This window comes from Anoplophora glabripennis, unplaced genomic scaffold (assembly GCF_000390285.2).
Source record: "Anoplophora glabripennis isolate ALB-LARVAE unplaced genomic scaffold, Agla_2.0 scaffold638, whole genome shotgun sequence".
Classification (NCBI taxonomy): domain Eukaryota; kingdom Metazoa; phylum Arthropoda; class Insecta; order Coleoptera; family Cerambycidae; genus Anoplophora; species Anoplophora glabripennis.
The window spans coordinates 136,375-146,742 of NW_019417008.1; the positions used below are offsets into that span (position 1 = coordinate 136,375).

A 10,368-nucleotide genomic window follows, 5' to 3' on the forward strand; every position below is an offset into this window, starting at 1 on the left:
TTAAATAAAATAATGCCATTGTTGTAGTACTTCCGGTTATGCCGGTAGTCGCCACCTATTTGCTTATTATAAATGGAACATTTTATATATTTTTGCATATTTGGATTCTACGCGTAATTTTAGGGGAATTTTATAAAGCTTCCCTATATTCATGTCTAAAGATCTAATGGATCTAATAGATCTTCGACCTATTTCAATTTCATTTTTATTGTCGCATTTGATTGACCGAACCGCCAAAACTTGATTTTTCTAAATTAGACAACTTTTATATTTAATCAAAATATATTGTAAAAATTTACTCTATATCTATCCATATTACATCTCCATATACCTATCTTTTAATTTTTCTGTTTGACGGTTTTTGTGATAAATAAAATGATCCAATTTCTTGCGAGGATGGCTATGAAATTGCTAGCAAATATAAAAAATCAAATTAACCAACCATAACCAACCATAAGTCATCATTTACTGATAATCTGACAGTGGTACCTACTTACAATTAGTTAAACACTGATTTGAATATAATGGAAAACGGTACTTATTCAAATGCTGATATTATTACTGAAAACAGCAATGATGTTGTAAAAAAGTGAAAAACTCTAATAATATGATGATAATGAAAATATAATAAACACGTTTTATAAACATAAATAAATAATTATTTGCATCTATATTTTTCTATATTCTATGCATACAATAAATAAATTAAATATTAAATAAAAATTTTATGATTTTATTTAAACATTATTACCACGTAATTATTAAAACTAATGCCTATTAACAGTGGATTATGTTCCTACATCCTACCATCGATATTATTATTTACATGAATATACAGTACCACACATGTGAGAAATTTTAAGTACATAGTCGTAATAGACAGAAAAGGGCTTTATAATATATTAATGAAATCTTGATAATTGAATTCCTCTCATATTGCTATATTGATTTAAAAAAAAAAAATCAAAATCGGAGCCGTAGAAGCCGAGATATTGAACGCCGAAGAGGGCACGCTCTTTTTGAGCGCACAATTTTAATTTCTATCATTCATCCCCTCCCTCCGGTTTTGCGGCTGAAATGGTCGGCTTGGCGATATTCATTAAATTTTCATAAAAAACGCACACGTGTGATAATATTTATAAAAGCACATACGAAAAGTACTTAAAAAACCTACCAAATTCATATTTTGTTATTGTTACATTATGCATAGTTTTGCAGCTAACGCTTGTTGACTTTGACACTCGATATCTCGGAACTTTTTTTCAAGTTAAGCGTCCTTCCGAGAACTGTTTTTTGGTACTTTGGCATATTTTCCAACCCGCAAAACCGCTTCACGAAAGTAATTGTTTATAAAGTCAAAATTTTTCTAACTTTTGAATTCTATATGATTGTTAAGGGATCCAAGTAAGTGTAAAAAAATCAGCGCAGATTAAAATGCCTAACTTTAACCCCAGCACTCACGTAAAAAAATAACGACATTTCGCGCTGAAATTTAGTAACAAATTGTCTCATACCAATACTATCAGACCGATTTGGATCGCGTCTTGGAATTTCGTTTTATAATCGTTTAAAGTACTTACATCTACATTTATAGTAGAATTGGACAATGTCTTGCCTGTCAGTTTGACACTTCCAAATTACCTCGATTTTCATCACTTTCTTACGTTGTTTTGGCTATTTAGCAACAAAAATATGATATGCGCAGGTATCAAAACAATTCTATCTTGTAGCAAATTTCATAACAAACAATTTCACCAGTAATAGTTTTTTCTGTAAACTGCATATTTAAGAAGTTATGTTGGCAAATGTTAGAAAAAACACGTCATTTTTGAGTATTTTTGCAGTTTTTAATTTTTTCTGCAAATAGCACAACTTTTTTTCTTGGCGCAACCTTATATTTTCATTGTATATATTATTTTCGATCGATTTTTAATAATATCCAAGTTACGTCAAGCAACAGCCATGTCAATATGTAATTCTCCTGGACTAATGTTACACTTACCTTGTTATAAAATACATTTTCCAGAAAATTGTTTCTCAAAATGTTCATCAAGTAACGGGTGTCCTAAAATTCACGCAAGATTTGAATTTTGCGACATTTGTGTGGTAAAGTGTTGCCAACTTCATCAACTGTGAAAAGATTAATTGAAAAATTCAAAGAGACTGGATCAGTTAGCGATCTTATACATTCTGGCCGTCCTTCAACAAGTCGTTTAACAGAAAACGTCGAAGCAGTTCGTGAGAATGTTGCTGAGAAGAGAATCCAAGGACATCAATTCGACACGTGGTCAAGAATTGGAAAGGAGAAGTTTTCTACAAAGTTCAATTGACTCAAGAAATGAATTCTGCTGACCACGTAAGACGAAGGGACCTCGTTGAATGGATTATGGAACAACAAGTACATGCCGACTTTTAGAACAAAGTCATTTTCAGCGATAAGTAAGGTTTATTTTCATCTTGATGGCTTCGTTAATCAACAAAATTGTTGCATTTGGGGTTCAGACAATCCACAAGTGATTGTTGAAACAAATGCATCCACAACATGTCACTGTTTGGTGTGGATTTTGGATTGAAGGCATAATCGGACCATTCTTTTTGGAAATTGGGGCTGGTCAGACAATAGCAGTTACTAGTGCTCACTATCGCGACATGATAATTTAGTTTTTTGTGCTTAAATTTCAAGATACGGATGTAGACGATAAGTGGTTTCAACAAGACGGCGCTACATACCATACATCCCGAGAAACTATTAAATTACTGCATGAGTCATTTCGTGGTCGTGTAATTTCCCGTTTCGGTGATCAAAATTCGCTGCCCAGATCATACGGTTTAACGCCGATGGACTTTTTTCTTTGGGTTTTTTTGAATTTTAAGTTTTATGCCAATAAGTCCAAGACCACCCACACCTTGAAGGAGGAAATTGAACACTGTATCAAAGAAATTCGGCGGCATTTATGCAAAACGGTCATGGAACCCGATATGCTATTCCATACATAACCCTATACTGTATACTTTATGAATCAACAAAATATTTACAATTTTTAAATTAGAAACCTGTATTTTCTATCAAAATTACTTCTTTTATGAATTTTGGGACACCCTAATAGAAAATAGAAAAATTGTTTTATATTTTGCTATACCTTGGAAATTTCAAAAGTTTTCATTTATCACAACGAATATATGAACCTGTTTAGCCGATTATTTTTCCACGACAATGGGGCCAGATCCTGTTTAGTAGAGTATTTGTTTGTACTGACCTCTTTTAATTTATAAGATAAATGTGATAAACTAGACTAATTTCTTAAAAAAAAAACATGGAATTTTGGAAAATTATTTGGGCCATCCTATATCTCGCGAACTAAATTAATATTTCTCTCTGACCTATATTTAAAACTGTATACTGTGAATGAAACTGCGTGGGCATTGTAAATAGTGTGAATGATCAAAGATAACAAACTACTTTGATTAAGTGGCTGTAAATGATTCATGCATTATGCAAGTTTCAGACACACACATTCGCTTATTTAAGTGTTATTTTTAGCATAATTTACAATGCAACCAGCAACAGTAAAGGTGTACCTGCTAATAAATTTTGTACGTATATCTCCCACACAACTTGCAGAGACGATTTCTTGCGAATGATATATATATATATATATATATATCCATATATATATATATATATATATATATATATATATATATTTATATACTGATGAAGTTAAGGAACAGTATGAACATTCATTAAAAAATTAAATATTTCGCAACAAATTGGAGCAAATTCGTGCACGTATAATTTTATGATTAATTTAAACCAAAACCAAATGGAATTGAAATTAATTTTACTATTATTTCCACAAACCAACACATTACAACTTGCCAATGTTAAAGAGAAGATAACATTCAAGAAAAATGTTACCGCTTTATTTTAGTATTTTTTAATATTTCTAGGTATGTGTAAAAAATATTCCGTTGAAATTTAGTTCATTGATAAGGTTAAAAATTAGATAGTTTACTGTTTTAATTAAAAACATAAATTTTACGTTTTTATTTTTGTCATATCCACTAAGCCGTGAGAAAGCTCACCATCGCATATGTATAAATAGAAAAAAGACATTTTTAGAAGGGTAGGTACCCAACAAGCCACTCGGCTGAATTTTTCGTTATTCAAAGTTAAATGCCCTTTACTTTACCAAATGCTAATGTAACCATTTTCCAATTTCAATCATTCGACTGTGATCATGATCTTCTAGCATTTTCTAGAATCAAAGAAAACTCGTAATCTTGTACACATTATGGCTGGTGTTTTATGGACATGAAATCGCACTTTTAGTAAGACAATAATAGAAGTAACGAAATGTAACACTAAACTAAAGCAACTTCCTTTAATTTTTCGCATTGAAAGATCACGGAGAACATGTAAACATCAGAAAATGTACCTTTCCTGTTTTGTCCAGCAAAGGACCTAGTCTTCAAGGAAAGTGAATCTCGGCTAATTTTTTACTAACTTTGCTATGTGATAGTCGTAGGTCCAAAACAAAGGACTTTCAGACTTTGTGCCCATTGAGACTTTTGATCCACGCGATCAGAACTATCACATAGCAAAATTTAAAAAATAATAACCAAAAGCCACTTTCCATAAGGATTGTAAGAGGTTCTTTGTAAAGAGACTCAAGAATTGTGATTAATGCATGTAATTAATATGTGTTTCCTAAAAGCATTCTGCGGGGCGTGATTATGTTCGTAGTACCGTACGCCATTTTCTGTATGTTCAACAGGCGTGCAAACTGCAGGATGTAATGATAAACGTAAGTGGTAAAAATATACTCTTTTTCCTTACCAATGTATTATCAGTTATCTTATACTCTGAAGAAAACTTATATAACTGACACAGTGAAGAGATAATGTTTCTAATTTGCTTAGATTTTCTAAAACACTGGAAAAAAAATTGCGCATATAAACGCTCCCCTTCTTTGATAAAGCTTAGTAAACGAATAAATTATCTCTTTAAGCTGGCTACTCACTACGCGGTACTTGGCAAGTACTTGCCAAGTAGCACGTAGTGTATACGGCGACTCGTTTAGACTTGGCGAGTTACTTCTGCTTTCCGTTGTGTCGGAAAACTGCCAGGCGTCAAAGGAAGCGAGTAGCTTGACTCGGCGACTTGTTAGAACGCGCCACATTATACAGACATATCTATACCTACTTTGAAGGATTTCATAAGTAAATTGTTTTGTGTGTTGCGCAGTCGCGTTTTGTTTAAACATGTTTCTTATTATTGTAAATGATAATAAGTCGATAATTATGTTTTTGGATTTATATCAGCGAGAACCTATCATATGGGACTTAGCACGTAAATTACATAAAAACAGAAACGAAGTGCGCGATGCTTGGAAACGAATACAAATTGATTTTTCACTAGAGGTTAATATCGATGAGTTATAAAAGAAAAAAATGTTCCCTTATGGCCACATTTCGTAACTGCAAGAGCAAATTAAAGAGCAGCACAAAAAGTGGTGCTGCTAAAGCTGTCGTTTCACTTTCGTCCATTTTTTAAGACTACTCGCCTTTCAACTTGTACTTCCTAAAAAATTGAGAGTCAAGTAAATTGGGCGCGTAATGTGTACAGTTTACTTTAACTTGAGCAAGTACTTGTCAAACTATTCCAAGTCAAGTCACTCAGCAAGTCCCGTGTAGTGAGTAGCCGGCTTAGGTACTTTCGTTCGCTCTATGTACACGTGCCTTAATATTTCAATGTTATTTGAACACAAATTTCAATGTTAAAGGTTGCTGTACACTCCTGTTGTAAAATAACTATTTTAATTAGCATCTACTTTTTTATATAACTTTTCACAAGTATATTTATACAGAATGTTTTCTAAATCATAACTTCTAGGAGGTGCTTCTCTAATCATTTTAGGCCTTATAAATTAAGAATGCCTACAGATTGTTTAAGTTTTAAAAATGTATTTACTCGAATGTGTCTAAAGATATATTAACATAAACTGATGAATCCTGGTATAATAATATAAGATAAAAATTATCTAAATGGCATACATACTGTTTCGGGATTAATTGCTCAAATTTAAGTTTGAGTGATGTATGAAAAAAAAGCCATACAGATTATTGAAATTTGAGAAATATTTCACGTTTTCTAAAATATCACGTTGCAAGCCTAGAGTCATTTTTCACTAATTGGTTAAATGTAAAATAAAGGTCGAACGCAGAAGTCAGTTTTCGAAAATTGCGCATTATTATTGCGAAAAGCGATAGATATTCATAAAATTTATGGAAAAGACGGCCAGTGCAATGACCAACATGTGCGCCAAAGACCGATTCCATTGACAATCAAATTGTTGCCCCGGGTATTTGTTAATTAATTTCGTTCGTTTTTTTTTTTCAACTAATTGTTTAATTACTAAATGTTAATTTTAGAAGTTCCAAGGCAACGTATCGAAAAAGAAAAATTTCAAAAGTTGAAATTAAGTTGATCCTTACAACTGACAAGGTAGGAGGTGCAGTGTTATATTTAAATTGTCCCTGGGTTAGGCAAAATCCGCTTGGGATTCGTTCTTTTTGCGTTAAATAAAGCTCATTTTTAGGGTAATTAAAAAAAAGAAATTACCTACGCCACATTGTCTCCAAGATAGCCTCTTTATTACGTTAATTGTTAATTAACTAATGGACGTATAGGACGGGGATTTTAGGGATAATTAAAGAAAGTGTTAATTTTTTATTTTCAAAACGTTTTACATTGATAGTTTATATAATAATCGCGCTAGCAGCAGTAAAATGTAACGTTATTGAATGGTCTGCGCGCCCGATAAGGAGCGTTGAGCATGCGCATGCGTAACTAAGGTAGGGTTGTAGAATGTATTTTTTTATTTTTTTATTTTTATTGAATTCAGGCATTGTATAGGAAGAGTCACATATTTTGTAATATTTAAAATAAATTCAAACTACCTACTCTATATCTTATTTATTTTACTTTACATTAGGAAAAAAATCATTTAGTATAAAGTAGGAGTATTGTATTTGTAAAACTTTTCCTTAAAAAATGTAAAATTGTAAATTATCTCAGAAGGCAAATTATTAAAAATATTAAACCTAAATAAAATGGTGAATCCCAAGATACTTTATATTTACAGAAAGGAATGTAAAATTTCTTATTTTGCCTAATACTTTTAATATACAATGTGATGATTTGGAACAGAATTCATAACTCTTACACTGAGTGATTTTTAAAAAAACGCCAACACAGGTCGATTTTGTTCTCGGGAGGGGCATCTTTTAAGATGATTCAGTTATACACAGGGTAACCCAGAAAAGCTGGACGGTCAATAAATTGTTTTTTTCTTATGTAACGCCCTGTATATTTTTCCATATTCGGATAAAGCTAATACAGTGATGTAAGGTTTGATCGGTATATATCAAATAACAAGCGTTTTTTTTTTAAATCACTCAGTATGAAAGTTATGAATTTTGTTTCAAACTTTATCATCACGTGAAAAGTGAATTTATTTCTAAAAACGTATGCGACAATTCAAAGGTAAACAACACCAGCTAAAATATTAAAATTTTTAAAAATTTGTCTACATGAATGGCCACAAGGACAAAAGGTATTCCAGCTATGTATCTTAAAATACGTTTTTGTGGAATATAGACAACACCATATCTCAATCTGGAACTCACATACGCTCGATAAACAGTTATTAATTGTAAAGAAGTTAAAACAGGTTTTAGGTTTCTTATCAAATAACATGCCAAGTTTAATTTCGATATTAATTTATTATTTTTTATTCATTATTTATGTTTTTCTTTTATTTATTATTTTATTTATTTTTCGATCTACTGCTATCCTAGCATTTCTACGCTAATAATTTTTTCAGCTTTTAATAATCTCAATTGTATTTTAAAATTTCATTACTAGGAAAAAAAATTATATTATGGCCTTTTTTTATGACACATGTAGTTAATTCTAGATATATTAGATTCACTGAAATGTGTGATGTATAGTAATTCGAAAACGATCCGATTTTTAAATTAAATGGAAGCGATATTTTTTCATACCACTAGCAATTAAAAATAGAGATAACAGTTTTCGGTTAAAAAATGATAGTACAATTACATAAAATCAAAGTTATTTCTTAAACTGGAGAATGCCTTTGCCATAAATATTTTGTAATCCGGGTATTAGACAAACCTTTGATTAAAGAAAGTTGTTATTTCAAGTTGCATCACTTTATGTGAAGCATGTTCAAATATAATATAATTTGTTGTCAAATTTCAACATTCTGTATCTCGAAATCAAAGCGTTTCAAGTTCATGAATATCTTTCGAGTTTGATTGCGAAAAATTCATTGTTATTTTTTATTTACAAAATAGTTACAATTCAATTTCATTGTCTAAAATAAAATTACCATATCTACCTGTCTGAGTAAATAAACCTGAAAGTTCCTTTTTGTCCCCATTAAATAACTTAGATTAAGACAGTAGTGTTACCGTATCTATCCAATTGGAAACATCCTGTATATGTACATAACTGCAACCAGAGGCGATTTTGCTATCGATAGTTGTCGTCAAAATTAATATTTAGGGCTTATCAAATCGGAAATATAATAGCAAACAATACGATACCAAAGGCGACAAGTTACAATTCTACTGTTGGGTTCCACGGGCTTAAATTTGGCAATTAATAAAAAATGCGATATATTAAAAGTTGTTTTAAAAATATATATTTTTAACTATTTTTAAATGTCTTGCTTTCTGTCCATGAATACGTATATGCAATTTACATTTGTTATTTTACAAAGAAAAATTAATTTATTATTTTATACTCGTGATTTATGAAACATTTATTAATTAAAGATTGAAAAAATCCTGCAAAAATAAATAATAACTCCAATATTATAAACTGATATAGCATTATATTTCTAAAGGCGTTCATGTACTGATAAGAAATTGTATTTGGCAATAGAAATATTTATTGGTGCAAGTTATCTTAAATCTAACAAATAAATACATAGATGGTTAACAAATAGTCAATATTGAACAGTTTACAACTTGCAAATCTTTGATAAATTTAAAGAACCTATACATATAAAAATGTAAAAATACTCGTGAATATACTTACGTTAGTGCTGCATAAAATTTCAAAACATCAAAATTCATACGTGTTGAACACTCTCATAACCTGGCCTCAGCAGCAGAACCACTTCGTACCCGTGTCAAGTCTGATGTAAGTTAATGAACCAATTCTTAAATCGTCGCTGTACGAATATAACATACCGCGACTTATTAGGCTATTACTAATACAATAAATATTTGGTAAACTAAATATTATAAAAATATAAATTACCTATAATGTAGGTACACATTACTTTAGCACATTATGAAAATCGTAAAATGTATAAGTAGTAGAAAATTACAGAACAAATATACATAGTGTCCCAACGAAGGAATATTGCTCCATCAGGAAAAATAGATAATTGTAGACATCATTTTGACACTGTACCTTCTAAATTGGTGTAACGTAACATTTGCTTAAGATATTCCAATAATTCCCATGGCCATCGAATTTTTTTTATGAAAACTATGTTCAGACTTTCAAAAAATGTATTATTTATTATATATCAATGGAAAACTATTTTAAATTTTAATAAGGCGATAAAAAATATACAGCGTGTTTCAACTAAAAAGTCACAAGCCTATGATTGTTTTTTTCTACTCCATTTTTTGTCTTTCTACTTAAAAAGTTTTTACCGTTTTTCGGTTCTACATAATAAGATACAGCTGTTGGTGGAAACTGAATTTTTTTTTGAAAAATGCTCTATATCTTTGCAATGGAAATAGACAACAGGCTGGTTTGTGCAATTGGCCTTTTCTCTAAAAACAAGACCAGAAAAAAGTATATCTGCTTTTTCTGTCTTTCGTAATTTTCGAAATAACCCTAAATTTTCTCGAATTTGGATCACGCTGTACAACATATCAAATCTAAACCTTTTGCGTTATAGCGCATAAAGTAAATACACTTCATATCAACTTTAACGCATCACTCAAAAGTTGATTTACTAGCGAAATTTGACAATCTGACAATCTTTAGAATAATTGTAGATTGTAGACCTTTGTAACGTCAGTGCAGTGGCGGCTCTTGACTTCCATACCAGAGAGGGCGGAAAAATTTAGGTAAAAAGTATTGAAAAAAAAAATCAAATCGGCTAGTTTTATTTTAAATACTATTGAAATATAGGAAAAATGTGTTCAACATTATTTTTTATAGTGAATGTCTATTCTGCTTTTGCCCGAAATAAATTTTTTAATTACTTTTTCATTAAAGTTTGGCACTATTGATTTTTCATCAGATAGCAC

General features: G+C 30.7%; 1 protein-coding gene across 1 annotated transcript in view; it reads right to left on the reverse strand.

Annotated features, from left to right (window-relative positions):
• LOC108913708 (fibroblast growth factor 1-like) overlaps positions 1-10,143 on the reverse strand; it is a 34,219-nt gene extending 24,076 nt beyond the window's left edge. Inside the window, exon 1 of the mRNA XM_018719307.2 lies at positions 9,134-10,143. The gene's annotated coding sequence lies outside the window, so the exon portion shown is untranslated. The remainder of the gene's footprint in view (positions 1-9,133) is intronic.
• Positions 10,144-10,368: the final 225 nt, after the last annotated feature.